Source organism: Cyanistes caeruleus, chromosome 15 (genome assembly GCF_971803275.1).
Source record: "Cyanistes caeruleus chromosome 15, bCyaCae1.hap1.1, whole genome shotgun sequence".
NCBI lineage: Eukaryota > Metazoa > Chordata > Aves > Passeriformes > Paridae > Cyanistes > Cyanistes caeruleus.
Window position 1 is genome coordinate 18,181,149 of NC_141715.1, and position 20,007 is coordinate 18,201,155.

The following is a 20,007-nucleotide window of genomic DNA, read 5'->3' on the forward strand; positions in this document are numbered from 1 at the left end:
GTAGCATGATGAATAATTTATTTAACTATACTGTTCTCCTAGTCCTTAAATAATTAGAAGAGCTTTATTTTAACCTGATAATTTAATTACAAAAAGGCTGCACTGCCAAAGGGCAAAACATAATATCTGTTGTCTTTCTTATTACAAAGTACTGTTTTGTCTGTTCATTGAGTCTTGCCCTCCAGCCCCAGCATTCCCTTCCACGACTGCTTTACAATGCATTTCAGCATTATTTGAAACAGCGTGACTGAGTGCAAGGCTGAGCAGACCTGAAAAGACGGGGTTTGTACATTTTTCATTGACCTTTTATATAGAAGAAAGGTCAAAAGCCATCCACATGGTTCCTTCCTACCAAGGAAGCAAGTACCTGCATCCCAGCTATCAGCTAGAGTTGGGTGAGCTTTTATAATACAGTCCTCACAACCGTCTCCCAGTAGTTTTCTTTATGAGAAATGATTGACAATGACATTTGGGTGAAAAATATTTGAGGGAGACATTTTTTAAATAATCATCATGAGCAGAGTTTCTCCTATGCTGGGTGAAAGGCTATTCCAACTGAAATATCCCACCTCTGGGAAACATCCAGGTTTCCCAGATTTCTAACCCCACTGGCTGCCTGATGCACTGAGGTGAGTTAAACTCCAACAGCACAGAATGATTCCGCATCAGTTCCCAGGGTGGGAATGTGACAAATGGTCCCACACACAGCCTCTCCTCTCTCCGGGTGACAGTCCCACACCAGGCTCTCCCCTCTCTACCGGCGACACAATAAAGGCAGCAACTTAATGCCGTTGTTTGAGGATCTCCCTTAAGCCTAAAAGGCTCTTATCCCCACCTAGTGGCACTGGTGCCTTGCCAGGTGACAAACGCGAAGAGCCGCAGTCCGGCTGTGCCCGCAAATGTCGCTGTCGCCGCTTTCCTTCCATGAGCCGCGCCAGCAGCGCCTGGCGGCTGTGCAGCGCTGCCGGCCGGGCCGATCCAGCGGCACATTCCCGCACATTCCCGGCGGCCCCAGGCCGGCACATTCCCGCACATTCCCGGCGGCCCCAGGCCGGCACATTCCCGCACATTCCCGGCGGCCCCAGGCCGGCACATTCCCGCACATTCCCGGCGGCCACAGGCCGGCACATTCCCGCACATTCCCGGCGGCCACAGGCCGGCACATTCCCGCACATTCCCGGCGGCCCCAGGCCGGCACATTCCCGCACATTCCCGGCTGCCCGAGGCCGGGCCCCTCAGCTCTCACCGCTGCAGCCGCACCTGCCCGGGCTGCTGGGGCTGCCAGCCCGTCCCCTGCGGATGGGTAAGTGCCGGGAGCCGGAGGGATCCTGCTGCCACCTGCTGTCACCGTGCCACCCACACAGGAGCACCACACGCCGTGCCCTGGCAGCCCACAACTGCAGGCAATAAGAATGGCGTGAGGAAAGAAAAGAATGGTGATAGCTGCACGAGTTTAGGTTAGATTATAAGGAATTCTCCTCCCTTCCTGCTGCATAAGTGAACCCAATTTGTGGTTTACTGACTTTGCACACTAACACTCAAAATTTCAAAGGGATTATTTGGGAAACCCCTACATTAACGCTATTTTGCTGCACAAATAAACTTGGGTCCTTGTATGTGCAGGCTTTGAAAAACCTTGCTTCTCTTCCTACTACAGAAACTTGTACTTGTGGCCCAGCCCTCAACACACACCCACCAGTATGCCTCAGTGGATGACAGCAGAGAGAAGCGTGAGATGGGCTTGGCATAGTCACAACAGGCACAAGCCAGAGTGAGGGATAGGGAAGCCAGAGCCAAGGAAGCAGCAGGAAGGGCATCCAAGGACTCTCTCCTGTAGTTGTTGTTTTATTTCTTTTCCTAGTCCCCAGCCAATGCAAGTTCAGATAACAGCAGGAAAGAGATAAAAGGCAGAGTTTAGGTCCACATAGCTCTGGGTGCCACCAAGCAGGAGCAGCCAAGGCTGTCTGGCCTGTGTCTCAGGGAGATGCCAGCCAAGAGCATGCTTAAAGTCTAAGGGTTTGTAACTTTCATGTTAAAACATGCAAATATAGTTATAAGCATTCCATCTTATTTTCATTATTGAATTTCTGCCTTTAAAAGTATAAACAGGCAATGGGCTGCTGAAAGATGATAAGAATGCCACAGTGCCTGCCACAGCCTCAGGACTACACCAGGAATAAATGGTTTAATGGAGCAAGACATCTGAGACTCTGCCATGGGAAACCTGGTCTGACTGCATGTGAGGGGTGTGTAGGAGCAAGACACCCATAGGCTCACTGGAATTGCTGTTGTGAAGGAGCCTCAGTACCAGCACTAAAAGTCTCTGGCATTGGAAGTGTGACAGCCAGAGAGTCTCATTAGTCAAACTGGGAAGTTTCCTTAACAGGCTTTTGTTTCGCCAGTGTACAGACCCCGCTAGCCCTCTCCTTATCCAGGATCTCTGATCTCTGAAAGATCCTCATAAAGAGGGAAAACTGGAAAAACCTACCACTAGAATAGGTTTTATGGCTCCTATCATCAGCTTGGACTGATGGGACTCTGTTGCTCTAGATCATCAGGTCAGCATCAGTGTTTTATACTCCAATGTGTCTCTACAGCCTTGGTCAACAGCCCTGTCTTATTCCAGATGGTGAAAAGAACAGAGACTGGTTTCCTTCCTTCTCTAGGGGTAGGACAGTTGGCAGGAGGTGCCCTGTTTCTATCTTTTTGAGTCCCACAGCATGTCCAGCCATATCAGAAGGCCTTGCAACCAGGAGGCAGATTCCCTGACAGCTGTTCTTTGGGTGCTGATTTCCCTAAACTATGGCCATAAAGTACCTCGGGCTGCCATGGGTTTCACCTGCAGCTCTATCTCCAGAGGAGGGCATTACAGTGATCAGTAACTTCCATGTAAACGTTCTTCCTTTTGCAGGGTCTCTGCAGATTCTCCCTGTGGTAATGAGATTAGGAAGCATCCCCTGCTTTGCAGCAATGTTAGAAGTGCTCCTCCCCTATCAGAAACAGAAAACGGCCCTGCTGCAAGAAAGCTGTGATCAAGAATGGGTGGTCCTCTTCAGCTAAACTGAGATCTCCCTGGCTCATGCAGGAGCTAGAAGTGAAGTGATTTTGTCTGAGTTCATTGATCCTGAGGACTGGCTGGGCTGGGTACAGGCTCTTGGAATTATCCTCCTCTCTGGAGGAAGGGAGACGCCTGTGCAGAAAATTTCATCCCTTTCAGAAAGAAAAAAATTATTAGTACACTAAAAACGTATTTTTCTTTATGGATAGAACGCATTATCTTAATCTGCTGGACTGAATCATAGGTTGCTAAGTGTTCTTGGCATCCCTATCTGTGGGTATACCTCCATGCTTGAATTACAGTGTTTTGCACTGGCAAGGAAGGCTGGGGGGGCTGGAATGGGGCATTAGTCACAGTAGGAAAATAGCACTCTGAGACGTGATCCTCTCTTGCACATTTTGTGGAACGTGCATTGAACTGCATTGCTACTTTTCAGTAGGAGGCCTCCAAACCAAGCTGACTTACAGTGCAGAGTCTTTTGCATAAGTCCAACCAAATTTGAAATGCAAATACCTGAAATAGGATTTATATAAAGTAGCAGCATGGGTATTTGCAAGTTGAATATCTCTGAAACAGGAAGAGCTAAATATAGAGATCTGGATACAGCTTTTATACTTAAAATCCTGTTCCAGGTGCTAGGCATAGATTAATACCCCTCCACAAAACTAACACATTTTATGCAAAGACAGAGAATTGATAACACTCATTAAGAAAAACTGTCATTTCACATTAAGAATGAGGTAGTCAAAACAACCATTATGTGCATTTCTCCAAAATTATTCTGCAAGGTTTGTGGGAGCAGGGCTAGGCCTATGCTGATTCCAAATCAATATTTGCATGGTGAGAAAAGAGCTGTGAGATCAGAGGGAAAAACCAAGATGACCCATTTTTGAAGCATTAGAGACATGCTTAGCTAAAGCAAATGCAGGAGAATCATTCCCAGTGACAGTTGATGAAATTCAGGGCTAGTGCTCCCTACTTTGAGCAGTCTAGTGCACAGAAACACACGTAAAAATCTTCTCAAACCAGTTGTCTCGGTTCTAGAAGACAGGTGTCTGCTAGGGAGGGCTGGAGCCTCCCCATGAATGAAAAATGCAGGCCCCCTCCCTCCGAATTATTATAATTCTGAAATCAAGGGCTCTCAGGCAGAGATCTGGGGATAGGAATAACAGTTTTTTACTGGTATTTATAACAAGGCAAACAAACAACAATAACTACAGCATTAGCAAGAAAACAGAATCAGGGACCCCTGACAGCCTTCTCGGCTGAGATGGGATGGAGGAGAGGCTTTGTTTTCACAAACCCCTCGGGCGGGCAGTCCCAGTGCTCCTGCAGGGCTCCGAGGAACAGTCGGCTGGAACAGCAGGGATGAGCTGAGATCCTGGGCCGGTGGCTGAGGTGGATCAGCAGGGATGAGCTGAGATCCTGGGCTGGTGGCTGAGGTGGAACAGCAGCTCCGCGGCGGTGCCTGGCACTGCCACACGTCCCGGCAGGGCAGGGGGTGCGAGGCCACCAATGAAGAGGGAAGAAGGAGAATAAGCAGCAGCTCCATCTGGGTGATGGCGAAATTCCCTTCTCTCCACCGCAACTGCTCCGCGCCCAAAATGTCTTTCCCCGAAGCTGAAGAAGCCGCCAAACTGTCCCCAGCCTCCCCTTTTCCTGCCCCCTTCCCCCCTGGGCCCAGCTGAACTCTTTGTCTTTTGTCAAGCACCCACCAAGTACCCGCAGTCAGGTTGTCCCCCCCGCAACTAATGGGTAAAAATTCCACAGGCAAGCCAGAAGTAAAAGGAGGACACCTAACCCCCAACCAGTTTAAACCTAGTTTAAAGCCCTTCAGTCATCTGGCAAGTCCTGGACCAAAGATACTATTCCCTTCTTTGTCAGATAGTCTCAAGCAGACCAGGCTTGGCAGAGTGAGTCCCACAGTCAGAGCACCAGCCCTGACTATGACATCATTGCTCTAACCATTTGTTGACCTACCAGATTTGTCTGGCTATTTCACACTGGCTTTAGTTAGGTGAAGGTGATACTCATTTATGACTGTATTTCACATAGACATTGATCTGCTGAAATGGAAAAAAACCCTCCCATTACAGCTGATGCAGAAAGGAAACACCTGTCAGCATGACTTTATGACAGGCAGGTCATGTTAGACCAACACATGGGGACCCACCCAGTGGATGAGGTAATGGCTGAGGATGTTGTCTACCTGGGCTCAATCTTCAAGTAACAAGAGGAAATGTCCTCAAGCTGCACCAGAGAAGGCTTAGATTGGATATTGGTAAAAATTTCTCCACTAAAAGGGTGGTAAAGCATTGGAACCAGCTGACCAGCGCAGAGGTGGAGTCACAATCCCTGGAGGGATTTATGGCCTTGGCAGTGCTGGCAGAATGGCTGGACTTGATGATCTTAAAGTTATTATATAACCTAAATGACTTTATGATTCTATTCAACCACACAAGATGAATTTTGCCTGGGGTTTTCCAAAGCACTCCATGTAGTGACAGTGAGTCTGTGATCGTCCTTTGTGAACTGCCCTGTGGAGAGCTAGGCTGGAATGAGAACTGTTGCTAAAACAATTCCGTAATGCTGCAAATGGTTTTACAAGTAACATATATACTGAGCTAAATTAATTTCTGCTGTACCTGACCTGTAGTTGAGGAATGTTGTTTACTGTACTGAGAATAGTTTGTTTATTGGATCTATAAAATATTGTTACTTAAACAGTCCAGTGAGTTCCTCTGACTTGAATTCTCTTTCCTCTAGAAGGTTTTCTTTCTAACTGGAGTTATTGATCACTTTGACTTTAGACAGGAAATCATCACTGTTTTAGCAATCACCAAAATGGTCTTCAGTCCCAAGACATTATTCCCTGACATGTCACTGATTTCTCTTTTTTGAGATAAGAATGTTGTTAAATTATTGTCTGATAAAAAGCACTTCAATGTATTTTACATTTGTCATTTTGATCTGAAATTTCAAAGTGAGTATGTGTATATTTTCAAAGTGTTTCAAACACTTGCTACTACACTGTTGAAAAACAGCTTTGCTTTTGTGAGGAACTCTCCTTATCCATGGAGGAAAATACCATCAGGGCAAAGTAGCCATATCCAGCTCCAACATGCTGGGTTCACTTCCTTAAACTTGCCACAGCGGAGAGGGTTACAGAAGTTTCTGGGTTGATGTTCGATTCCCATTGGTGTCTGCCCCTTTACATCTGACTTCAGCTGGCAGGTGTACCAAAAGATCAGAAGTAGCTGGTAAAATCTGAATTTTTTCCCACCAATGCTGCAACATTAAATTTCTGTTCACCACAATAATACAAAACAGTCTCTCTTGAAATTGTATCATGGTACCACTAACTCACACCTTACTGCCCAGGGTTGCAGCCACAGCAGCCTGCTCTTGAAGGGAACATGTTATTTACTCTTCTTTAACCCTGACCTGGAACAGTAGCTACATTTAAGAGTAACACAAGCAGCCACTACTAAACCTTGTGGTCTGTTTCCAAGCCTTGGAATGCAGTAGCTCCTCCCAAGCATTATCTCTCTCTAAATATAGATATAGACAGATACAGATCAGATATACCTGTAACTCACATCTTGTCAAATACCGCAATGCCTTGGTATTGTAAGGGGTGAAAGCTACTAATATCAGCACCATGTAGCATAGTGTCCAAGACTGTCTGTGGATGCCCTGGTGTGCTGCCAGGTTGCAGGACACAGCTGCTTGGATTTGATTATGATGCTGTATGCAAAACCAAAACCAAACAAAAGAGTTGTGTAAATCTGCCTGCAGCATTAAACCAGCTCTGTGGGTTATCTGACAAGTGTCTCAAACCTAAATCAAGAAGATATTTGATGGTTTGGGGTGTTTGTTTGTTTGTTTGTTTGTTTTTGTAGGAAATAACACCTTAAAAATTTTAACAGACCTTTACAAACTGTGATGGTATCCATCCAAGATTAATTTAACAGGCAGCTGAGGCCTAAGAGAGAATCAAATTGGTTGTTTTCCTGGCAATCAAAACCATCCTGAGAACAGGTTCCCTGATAGCTTATTGAGGGAGAGCAAGGGTTATAAGTTTGAGGAACATTACCAGGATAGCACCAGGGCTGCAGAACATGGCTAGGAGGGGATGAAACTCATGTGTCCAGCTTTATAGCTGTGCGCACATACACACACAGAACTCCCCTTTGGAAAATTACTGTCTTAAAGGAGTGTCATGCTAGAACACCTCACACCTCTGAAAATGGAAACTGCTGGTGCTTATCGTGCAAGTTCTCTGTGGGAGCTACCAGCTTGATTCTGGGTAGTGCCTGGAAACCTGACAGAGTCCAGTTCCTCATTGTGCCAGGACTGAAAGGACAAAGGAGGGAAACACCTCTCGCACATGGAAAGCACAGAGCCTTCCAGCAGGGTCTGCCTGTTTTTAAGACAACATATTTTCAGTAATCTCACTGAAGAGTTTTGCTCTAACCTAACCAAACGCAACTATTTGAATTCATGGCATTTGCACTGAAAACATCCCACTTGAAAAATGTGTGATTGAGGCACTAATGAAGTGCCCTCTTGAGCTGCAGCCTAATTTATGGAGAACAAGAATCCATGAAGAATAGCTTAGCTTTCAAAAAAACCTTCAAGACCTCAAGAGTAATTTCAAATTTGCAGAGCAATTTAAGAAAATGTTATTTGCAAGATTTGACTGCCTCAGCAAGACATCACAGTATCAACACTAAGCAACACAAAGGCTCAGAGGCTCATAATGAACCCAGGTTCTGTAACAGTCTGGCTGGTGCTATCTCTTCTTGCATTGATGACCAGTATTGGCCAGGTCTGTATAGTTCAAAGAACAGCAATAATGATGATTTTTTAAAGAACTGTCCTAGCAAGATTATTTACCAACTTACAGATTTTCTCAGAATCAGCAAATTGACAGTAATTTTCCAATCTCCATATTACATCCTCCAGATCTTTGGATGTTGATACGAGAGAATTCTTTTTGATTTATCTTAAAGCAGAAGCTTTTTTCTTGTGTGATGTAATGAAACAAATTATACATTAACAGCAAGTGCCCTGGAGTTAAAATAACATCATGATACCTCTAATGTGATGCTGATGTCTTGAGGTAAAATAAATCCAGCAGGAAAATACACATAAAAGAAATTTCACTTACTTTTATAAAATTGAAGGATTTTAATGGGACTTTTGTTGGCAGCAAAAACTTCATGTAAAGAAAAAACTTTGTTTCATCTAAATGCCACAAAACCTGTTACCATTACCCAACTGCTTTGACCAAATCTGCTATCATATTTTTTTTTTAATTACTATCCTCACTTCATTTACCATCTCGGTAAACAAATCTAAATTCAAGTCAGCAATTAAAAAAATGAAGTGTGTCATAATATGCCACCTCCATTAACAGACAGCAAAGTGCTGTAAAATCCAGGCTAAACTTTAGCTTTCTACAAGAACAAAAAATGCCCAGTGTAGCTTCAGACACAGATTACACTAGACAGCACTCTTCATACTTATCTTTTTCTATGTATACATTATTTTAAGTCTACCTGTTAGCAAACAGTTCCTTTTCATAAGCTCTGGATTTCTAACCCTCAACAGAGGCTGAATAAGCCAAAGTCAAGACCCTGTTAACCTCCCATTTCAAGTTCCTCAGGTTTACACAGTAAACCTCAGTAGCCACCATTTGTTTTCATCTCTTAATCAGGTGATAAAAATTCAAGAGCAATTTCCACTTGTGCTGTGGTATGGAGTTGTAAACATTTATGGGGATGTGAAGAACTGGCCATCAAGAACACAAATGTGCAGATTTTTACATCTTACGCCATTTCCCCCCTGTTGAGGCATCTCTGACACCTCCCTGGCAAAGCCAGGCTGGAGGAATAGACAGGGTGGGTGGTTTGTTTGGAGCAGAAAGTTTGAAACTAAACCACATTTTTTCCAAAATAACAAATGTAATTTCTTACACTGAGAAGGGCAGTAGGCTCCTGAGGCGGGAGGGACAGAGGTTAAGACCTAACCTTGGGTCCCCTCAGCTCAGCAGCTTCAATGAGACATTTGCAGCAACATTAATCAACATGAAATAATACGGCTATGAGAGGCATCGTGTGATTTCTTTATTTCCTCTTAATTATAATTTAAAATTTTAATGTCAAGAAATTGACAAGGGTTTGAGCAAGTGGAATTATTGATTCAACAGCAATTAACCTCAGGCAGAGAAATGTGCTTAATCCCAAAAGAAAGAAACTAAGGTGCCCTGTAACAGCAAGGTAATTCTAATTGTTCTGCCAGTGGCTGACAGCAAATGGGCTGGTGCTGAAGCCCAACGCTCTTTCCCAAACATGTGTCTCCACTCCCTGGCCAGAAGGAGGCCCTACCACAAGGTCACTTTTAGCAAATGCTAGGCTTTTGGGAAAGGAAGGCAAGATGTACCTATAACAGGAGCCGATATTACCAGGTTGAGATGCACAAGCATGTTCCTGCAGCAGGACACAGCAGTGGTCTTGCTGGGAAGGAAGAAGCAGGGAAGGTGCTCCCAGAGGTGGCACAGGACATTTCTCTGATTCCTGGCCCTGTGCAGCTGAAGCATGAGGCCAAACAGAGGCCTCATCCCTAAAATATTAGACTGGAGATATCTCACCCCAGTGGCAGGGAGAACATGAGGGAGGCACAGCCTGGGCAGTGAGAACAAAACTCATGGTCTGGATTATTCCCAGGACTTGACTCTCATCCCTCTGACTGCATGGGACCATTAAATCAGTATGAAGCTGTGCTCCTTAAAACATGGGATATCCTGACAGCATGGCCTGAGACCAGCACTGCTCCTTGGACGCCTGGTGTCATACTGCCTCCTTTTCTCACTCACAGCACATCATACTTCCTAAACAATGTATATGTCTTACAAAACCTGTTATTTTGACCTTATAGATGCCAGGCCACAGTTGTAGCAAGCCTACATCCATTCACTTGGCAGCCTTTAGAAAATTCAAAAAATTTCTTAAATACAGGGGTCAGACTTCATACAGTATCTCAGACTTTTGGGAGAAAGGACCAGGCAGTATTGATTGGCATCATATGAAAAATACAGAAAGCATCTCCAAAAGCTAAGAGATTAAGCCTCTTCCAATGCACTAAGTGTATCAGAGTATTCCTTGTGCTTTATGCTCCTTGATCCTGTTATGGCTCTCCTGTAATTTTAAAGTCATGAAATAAAATGCTTATTTAAATGTGAAATTTCAGCTCCCTTACAGCAGAAACTTATGGAAAATGAGGCTTGCAGGGCTGATGAAATTTGAGCTATTAAACAGTCACAGATTTAGTGATAATGGACTAGCATGTACTTCCATTAAAGAAACAGAAATTTCAATGAGTCTTACTTGTTAAGGATGTGAGATAATGACCTTTTTATTTAATTATATTTTTAACATCTTTTTATATAATTGTTTGCTTAAGGTCCAGCAGTGAGATGCCTAAAAGTGAAGCAGAAATTTTCTATGTGAAATTACTTACATTGCTTGTATTTTGAGTTTTGAGGTAGAAGACTTTAAAGAATGCAAGAAATTAACCACTGAACATCTGTCTGTCTATTCTCTGTTAGCTAACTGCAGAAAAAAATACCCAAAGAGATTACTGACAGGTGAATAACTTCGTGGTAAACTTCAGCGCAGAATCACGTACAGACACTGGTAATTGAAGAGTGTCAGAATAAATCCAAGTGATCTGGCCCCTTCTACAGGGGCAGATCCCTCTCTGCATCCTGAGACCCCACTCTTGCAGAACAGGGGTTTTGTCCAAATCACCATTATTCTAACATTAGAGATAGGCAAAAACTGCAGCCAAGACAGAATGTTCCCAAAAAGATAAAAAAACATGTTGAACTGGAAACTGCATCTTTTCATGGAGGTTATTCTTTAATGGAATAGAAAACCTGTACTGTAGATTTTCTTTTTTTTGTAGACCCTGGGAGCTGTATGGATATCAACTTTAGCACAACAGGTAACGTAAAGTCAACCCAAACTGGGCATGGACTAAAAGAACCACAGAATTATTTCCAAGATTAGAAGTTGAGTTATGGGGCAAAGAAGGGCTCAGAGTAGTTCATAAGCGACATTTTTCAGATTAAAAAAAAAAAGATGCATGTAATTAACACATAAGAATCTTTCTCACATGGAAGGGAAGACTAAAAAATACAAAGGTATAAAAATACTTTGGCACACATGCTATTTCATTAAGCTGTTCCAGTAATTTAGCCTTTTACTTTTCTGTACTTTGCAAGCATGACTGTTGTTGAAACACAGTTCCTTCCCAGGAAGGGAAAAATAATTGATTGAGAGAACTTGAGAAGAAACTAAAAATCCTGACATTTCATTTTAAATTACATGAAAATTGAGAATAGCCTAATTTATGTGTGGAAAAGCCTCACCCCTTTTAAAATATCCCCTTTCCTGGAGAAGGCAGGGCACCCTCTTAGCACCAGAAGCTCACTTTGCCAGCAACTCTGGGAATCTCAGTGTTAGCTCCCACAGTGAGACAAACCCAGACTCCCTCCTTGCTCGGTTTCTGCTGTGTTTTGCCAGAGGAGGTCAGCAGCACCCAGCGCCACTCAAGCTTCCGACTGCATCCAAGGGGAGCGGCACAAAGGCATCTACACAACGGAAACTCCCTTTGGCCAGTTCATCTGAAATGTTTTAGACCATTGCTGTAATATCCAGACTCATCAACACTCGGGCTGCGGGAAGCACAGCTCTGCAGCTCATGGCACGGACCATGTGGGAGGGCAGTATTTCTCACACACTTAAACACCCTTTAAAATGCTTCATTTTATTCCAGTTCTCTGTGATTTTGATCATGACAGAGCATGGTGCTGTTGGTGAGGGGATGTATAGGAATGTTTGAGAGGCAGAGCAGGTTGGAGCTGCTGTAAATTTTTCCATGTGTATTTGCATTTCACCAGCTGAGTGCAGTTAAAGAGCTGTTTGGGTTGAGCCTTACAAACCTGATTATTTTACACCTTCAGGCATAGTCTTAAAAGTCTTTTCCATTTACCGCCTACTATTCCTCCTGTTAGCAAATGTAGCAGAAACTGAAAATTATGAGCCACTCAAGAAGACATTTTCTCCAATTTGATATGGCTCCAGCCCACCTGATGTCTGTCTTCTCCAAAAGCAGATTGAATTTCCCATGGCAAGCCATATCCACCCAATCCAAATGCCTCTCAGAGTCCCTGAGTGTGCCAGCACAGCCATGGCCTTCGGCTGCCCTTGCAGCTCAGACCACTGCTGCGCATGCTTAAAGATGCTTTTAGCAGGGTCAGCTTTTACACGGGGCTGCAGACAGAAATGGCACAAGATTGCCTGCATGGACTAAGTAACATCTGCCACAAGAATTTAAGCTCTTGACACCTTTGAATACTTTTCAAAATGTTTACTAAAATCTTGCCTTTAGAGCATCATCTCAGAGCTGAGATTTACTCCATGGACCAACAATTCCCCCCATAAAGCAGAAACTTCCCCATGCCTGTCTGGCATAACAAAACACATCCTGCTCTGGTGCCACATGAACTCAAGAGGGACGAAGTGAATCTCTCCACCTTCCCATAATATTTCACCATGTTAACCCCCATCCTTTGCTGATTCCCATGATGAACACAAATTTTTAGTTATTAGACCAAAGTGCCTCTCTTTTCCCTGAAGCTCACTCTTGTTTATGCCCCTGCCAATAATAAAAATATTTTTGCTGTACATTATTTTTCCATTGAACAAAGCCATAGATGTAACCTTGTTAGAGGAAAGCAGCTGCTTTTGAAGGATACTGCTTTCTGCTGTTAAGACCAAGTGACATGCAACTTATCAACAGTGTTATTACCGAGCACAGGATGCCAAACTGCTGCACAGTCTTGAGGATTTTCTTTTGAGGCATTAGCCAATGGATTAAGCAAGAGAATGCAGAGTGAGTTATTCATATGTCAGTGGAAAACCAAAATATCTGGTGGGAAGATTGCAGAATACCACTGGAACAGTAGAACAGAAAGGGTTTGACAGTTCCCTGCTGACAATATGGCTGGCACTTTAGGAGGGAGAAGAGGGTGCATTTACCAAATAGAGAGTGCAAAAAAAAGCCATCAGAGAAGACATCCACACAGTAGGAGATCTCAGAGCTAGATGTAAATCGCATTCCCTGTAAACTGGAAAGGAAACCACATGGTGTATGCAGATTAGTATTTGTCAGCTTCTCAATAAATGGGTTTTCAGAAGGGATTTGACTAATGAGTTAGGGAAACTCCTCTTAGCAAAAGGAGCGAACACCTAAAAAGTAAGACTTTAGTACTTTTTAAAGCACAGAACTCCTTTTACTTATTTCTTTGTAAAGCCTTTGCCATTTTTGGTGCCTGAGGTTAACAGCAAAGGCTGATTTGTCCCTGTGGAGGGATGGCTGGAAAGTGCAGCGGGCATTTCCACACTGGCTGGACTCAGGCGGGTGAAGCTGAGGGAGCACAACACTGGGACCAACTGGGGCCATGGAGAAAACCTGGCAGAGTAAGGAGGATCACACTCAAGTAGCCCATGAGCAGACTCTGGGGCTGCTACAGCTGCAGACAGAGCCCTGGGCTCAGCCTGCCCTAGGGGGAGGAGGGGCAGAGCTTGCCTTATAGTGGCACTGCCCAGCATCTCTCTGGACTAGAGATAATAAAGCACTGTTTATCTATCTGATTTATGAGACAGCATCATTTGTAAAGCATAAAGGGGTTGTTAGCAAGGAATGTGCACCATACAGCAACAGAGCATCATGGTCTCACAGTTCAGTTTAGTTCCTCCCATTTCTCATTTTCATTTTTTTTTCTTTTTTCTGATCCCCTGCATATAACAAGGCTAATAGCATTATAGGCTTTTCCACTAATCGTTGATCACAACAAATAATTATGTCTAATTGTCTCCTAGAACAGAGAACAGGTTCTGCTCATTTAGAGGTGGGCTATGGGCTTTGTTAGTCTGTTTTCTTTTGGAAAGGGCATAGTTGGAGAGGATTTCAGGGCAGGTAGAGTAACATAAGGGATCCAATTTCAGCCCTACATATGAGTATTTTCCCAATGAGAAGATGCTCACCTGGAGCACTTTCTTTCCCTTCACACCAACAGAAATCCACACACGTGTCTGGACACCTAATGGTGGTGTTCACTGCACCAAAGCAGTAACAAATACTAAATCACAATAGGCTGTCACTATGGCTGGACTATCCTGCTGGATATTCCATGAAGCAGAGTTACCTCAGTGCCACACTAGGTAGACTCCCAGTGGCAGGAGGTGGACTAGGTCATGCCAACACTACCTTCAGAGTCTGCAAGAGTTGGAAAAAGGCTGAGCTAAGGTCTGCTGAGAAAACATGACCAGATTTCACCTGGGCAGGAGAATTCTGCAACCTGTCCCAACTTGGTAAGTTTTTTCAGTGTGTCAGCACACAAGAGCTATTCCACCAGACATAGGAGCTTCCTTTGTCATCCACCTGCAGCCCCTATGGTCAGCTCTGTTATGCTCAAAGCAGCAGCAAGCAGGTTACCAGAGTTTTATGGCAGGTACCTTTTTCCATATGTCACAGCCATTAAAAGACTGGCTGACTGTAAATCCCGTGTCTCAAAACATCTGGACATGGATGCAACTCTCCCAGGAGCCTGAAGTGGAAAAAAAACTTAGGATAACAAAATGTTCAGAGAAGGAAGTTCCAGCCCATTTCCTTCATCTTTTGGGACAAGAAAACCGTGCTCTGTAGCATGTATAAACTTCACATCCAAGCACTAAAACTCTGTAACACTCAACTTCTCTTACTCCCATTGCATATTGCTTTTCCTCCTCCTACACCTGAGGATGGGAAAGCAAAGGGCCAAGCAGATGAGGAAGGAGCATCAGTTTCTGGAAGAAGTAAACAGTGGAGTTTTATCAGCTAAAGGAGGGCAATGGCAAGTAGTCAGCAGCATACAGGGGGCCATGGTGTTTTAACTGCAAACCATGGAGTGCACATGGCTGTTTAAGAAAAAAACTTTTAAAAGCTCATCTGTGAAGCTTGAATGGTGGTTCAAAATGGCTCCCTCATGAAGCAGCACCTGGATTCTTCAAATAAAAGATCAGCATAAAATTTTCTCTTTCACCACATGAAGTTAAATCCCCTTCTATGTTTAACTCTTGCATAGATCAGTATCATTTGCAGTCACAGCTATGGAGTCACACCACATGAAAGATCAGGAAAAACTGAGAAACTGGGGCTCCAAAAGAGACACTTCTCTAAATAAAACTCCTTTGGCAAATAACCTGATAAGTCCAGGAATTATCTGAATGACAATTTTATATCTTAAACTGTAAAGTATATTATCTCTTTCTTAAAAGAATAAGTGCCGTGCTACTGAAATCTGGTCAGCTAATGACCCTGAAGCATGTTCCTTCTGTCCAATGTACCAACCTTGTTCTCCTCTGGTGGCTGTGAAGGCCATAACCAGGAGGAGATAAATTTTCCACCTGCTGTCATTACTGCCTCTGCCAAGAAGGATGCCAAGCATGAGTGCAACATCCATTTTCCAACAGATATTGGATTTACACTGCCAGCTTATTTTTCATAACTCACTAATGAATAATAAGAGGGAAGAACCTTCCAGCAGCACAGACAGAGAGCACATAGTATCAAACACTCATGTAGGTGACTGCAAGTATCAGCTTTTCTCAAGATAAAGTGAACACCATATGAAGCTCTGATACAGACCATCAGCTTGCAGCTAGAATTAGGGCTGGTAGGAGATCTTTGGCCACAATAAATGCAGCCCTGGACATAGGGAGCATTCAGCAACTCTCACTCAAACTCATGTTGATGTCAAGAGTGCCTAGAGGCTTTCAAGTTTGTGAAAATCTGGGTTCAGTGTGTCTCAACTAAAATCAACCAACGCCCCCACACCAAAATCTAAGAGAGTATACTTTAAACCTGCTTAGTAATAATTGCTACCCGTAGCTATCAGCAACCAAAGGATGATACAATCAGTATGAAACCCACTGTAAAAAGGGATGGAAAATTCAGAAAACTGAAAACCTGGTCATCTAAATTATTTATTGAAATCAGTTTCTGTTTCACTGATCTGTAGCACCCAGAGGAGAGTGGGAGGAAGGACCACCAGAGCAGGGCTGTTCCATGTCTTCAGTACATGGAGCACATGCTGAAGGATCACTCCAGGCCCACAGTGAGTGCACAGTAATTAGGGGAAGGCAGCATGTGCCTGAACTAATTGTGGTAGCCAGCTGGGCCAGAGTATTTTCCCTCTGTTCCTGGAGCCACCGGCACTGGCAGCACAGGGAAGCCTTGAGTCATATACAAAAATAAGCTCTTGATACAGGTTGCTGTTTCCAAAGACATTTAAAAATGAAGTCCCCATCAGGGTAAATGTAATTTATTTCCTCTCTTAACATGGTCAGACCTTTTTCATTAAGACATGGGCATTAATGCCATCTTGCAAACATGGCTCAGAATCCAAATATAGCTCTTGTTTCAGAAAGGCTGGAAGATATGGAACTATATTAAAAATATTTATTGGTTGTAGCAGCACAGAAGTCTCTTGCAGTCTAGCAGTGAGGGAATGCATCTGCGGTCCTGTTGTAGAATGAAAGAAACGGAGGTCCTAAAAAAAAGGCTGTATCTCTAGGTAAAATGCTGCAAAATTAAATCAAACTGTAATAGCAAATGTGAAAGAAATAACAAGGAACAACCATTCTTGATTTGCAGATTAAGATATTTTTTGCTTGATGATCATATTTCACATTTTGTGTCTTTTTGTCTTAACTGACTAAAAGCCAGCAAGAGAGGTCCGGCAGCCAGGTAACCCTGCCACGATTCCCTGCAGGCAGGAGGCTGATGATAGCAGTGCCAGAGAGGGCAACCCCTGGGGCAGGCTGCATGGCACCAACCAGCACGGAGAGCTGGGCTGTCCCTGTCCCTGTCCCTGTCCCTGTCCCTGTCCCTGTCCCTGTCCCTGTCCCCGTCCCTGTCCCTGTCCCGCAGAGCAGATCCCAGGCACAGTGCAGCCTCCTCTCAGGCTCTGCACAGGGCAGCTGCTCCAGGAGCACAGCTGAACTTTGGCATGGCACAGAAGGTTTCATTTCCACAGCTTTCTGCCAGCAGAAACCTCAGCCTGCCAAAGAGCTCCATGTAGATCTCCCCAAGGCGTCACCAATGAGCACATCCAGGACCTTAAAGAAGACCTAGCTTGTGAGCTAGCTACTGAAGCTTCACTTGCAATTACAATTTGTACAGAAGGAGTTGAGGACTTTGTGATTTCTATTCATGACATGTCTTAGAAGCAGCCAAATTAAAATCCTTATCATTAAGGAGCTGATAGCTCCTGTAATTGCAAGCATCTTTCTGTGTTAGCTGGAGGGAGTGGCATGACACACTGGCAAAAATAAGTAGATCTGTTCATAAAATAGGAAAACTTCTAACTGAAGAGATTTTCCTGAACCATTCATTCATTTAAAGAAAGTACTAATTTAAAACAAATTGCTTATATAATTTGTGCTGGCAATACAATAACATTCTTCTGAGTTAAATCTTTTTGCCATGTACTGCTCTGACTCACCTTCCTGCCAGACTTACAGTGCATTCATTCATGACTGAAAAGAAAAATTTTATCGCTGTGGGATGAGTCACACCTCTCTACTGTCCTTTATTCTAAACCAAGTTTCCCTTTACCTTCTATCGAGTATATTTTTTAAGAGCTGATGAGTTAAACAATTGATATGTAGATCCATTTAGCCAGAATAATTTAAAGACAAATACTAAAATATATTCATCTCAGGCACTTGTCCCCCATGTTCACATCTCCGTCATTTGAGGGAGAAAATCCAGGAAGATACAGAGCTAGTACAGGTTTAAACAGGATTGCCCATATCTTTTGAAGTCAGAAAAATAAAATGAAAACTTAGAAATATTTGCATCATGCAGTAAGGGATTGGCAAGTTTTGCAGAGCTCATTTTTTTCTGTGAGTGCAGTGCCAAAAAGTGGTGGATTTGCCTCTTCCTAGAGCACACAGCCAGCCAGACAACCCATTTACCCTAAGCAGTGACAGCCTGGAGCCCGCAGGAGAGCAGCCGAGCTCCCAGCCAGCCTGGTGCAGCTCCATGCAGAGCTTTACTCACAAACTTTGTCCAGTTTGGAGAATTCAGCTCAAGACTAAAATTAGTAAGTGGTCTGACTGGATGAGGTGACTCTTCTAGCCTTAATACTGCTCAGACCAAGGTTTAATATCAACCTCAGATCTTATTCAAGAGATTTATTCTAATATGGGGACAGTTAATGTGGCTGTGGGCTGAAACATCGAGCAACCACCACCCAAATTTAAATACCTGCTCTTACTTCCCATAGGGATTCATAGTAAAGAAAGTATGTTCTTAATGCCCTGGAGTCTTTATACTCTTTATATAAGAGTATATATGAGCTCACAGCAGTGTCTGGGAAGTTACACAGACTGAACAAGAGCATGAAGGAGAAATGCCCCAGGGTCTGCAGGCAGGAGCAGGACAGGGCCTCAGAATGGGGAGGGCATCTGGGAGGCCCCTCACCAACCTGGCATCCTCAGCAGCACCCACTGCTGGAACTCATGGAGGAAAATGAATTATTGGAGCAGTTCTGCTGATGGAGTTTAATCTGGGAAAACACCTGAGGCAGAAGACAAATGCAAGCTCCACCAGGAGCAGCTTGCACCCGGGAGCAGCAGGATGGCAGCTGATGGCATGTGTGACGCAAGGGAGAGAAAGAACCTCTCACTGCAGCCCTCCTGCAATCAGCCCTCCATCAAGCACTGCTAGATTAAAACACTGAAGTAATTTGAAAGATGGTCACCTTTCCTTTAAAATGTGTTGCCATTCAATTAGAATTTAATATGAAATGGAGCAAAGACCCTCCTGAATTCTATACAAGACTGGTTTACTTAACAAAGGGAAAACTAAAAATGTTTTTAGGATTAAGAAAACCATTCTTAACAGTAAAATGTCTGAGATCCGTTACAAGCATGAAGAAGAAAAAGCAGTCTGCATGAAACTTAAAGAATTGTACAAAAATGGAAAAGCCATGGAAGTACAGAACAAGTGCACAAGCAAGCAAAACTACAGCTGTTTGTTACACACAAACCTGAATGACAGAAGACACATTTTTCAGAACAATGTAACCCATTAGAGTATTGGTAACTCTAACAGTGAGAAAAACAGCATTTCAGCTGTGCCTCACCAGGGCTTTATTCTCTGTGTGTTCATTTCACTCCTTTACATGAGTATTTTCACCTTTTCCAGGAGAGACTTACATCCTGGTCCAGAGCAGGAACAGTAGCTCGGGTCTCTGGTTCCCACAGCTGGTGCTATGCTGCCAGCAGTGCTGTCAGAAATGCTATTTCCTTAATCAGTTTTCCTTAAAGGTGGAACAGCTTTATAAAAGATGTACATCAGGCAGGGCATAAAAGGGGCAACTGGCTTGCGTGGCTTAGGCTCCCTAAGCCAGAGGTTCAACATCAACCCTGAATGTCAGGCTTATCTCAACACAATCATCATTACTGGATGACAAATGCCTGGCTAATCTGAAGAACCACAGCTCATGAAGAGCTTCCATGGAAAACTCACAGAAATCTGAAGAAATTGAATAATTGAAAGATTTGGTGATAAGGTACAAATTAGCCCAGCCTTTAGCTGGGCTTCCCTGAAGAGAATCTGATTCCAGCAGCTACAACTGCAAACTTGGGTTTGTTGCTGTCTGTTGGGAAGGTAGAATTAGAAAGAAATTATAAATATGACTCTTTAGCCAGAAAGGCTAAGGAAGAAATACAAATGATAGCACGGTTTGAATAATTCAAAGAAACCGGGCTGGTATGCCAGAACACATTCTTTCCTGCAATAAAACCAAGCTGAGACCCCTCTCCCCA

At 43.7% G+C, this 20,007-nt stretch overlaps 1 protein-coding gene across 5 annotated transcripts in view; it reads right to left on the bottom strand.

Annotated features, from left to right (window-relative positions):
* Positions 1-20,007, bottom strand: part of KCNIP1 (potassium voltage-gated channel interacting protein 1) — a 226,951-nt gene that overhangs the window by 93,513 nt on the left and 113,431 nt on the right. The window contains exon 1 of one of the 5 annotated variants that reach the window (XM_086852090.1): positions 1,261-1,408. The exons of 3 other annotated variants lie outside the window; for them this stretch is intronic. The gene's annotated coding sequence lies outside the window, so the exon portion shown is untranslated. Of the gene's footprint in view, positions 1-1,246; positions 1,409-20,007 lie in introns of those variants that run through there. One more of the 5 variants, XM_086852091.1, reaches the window with a different exon arrangement.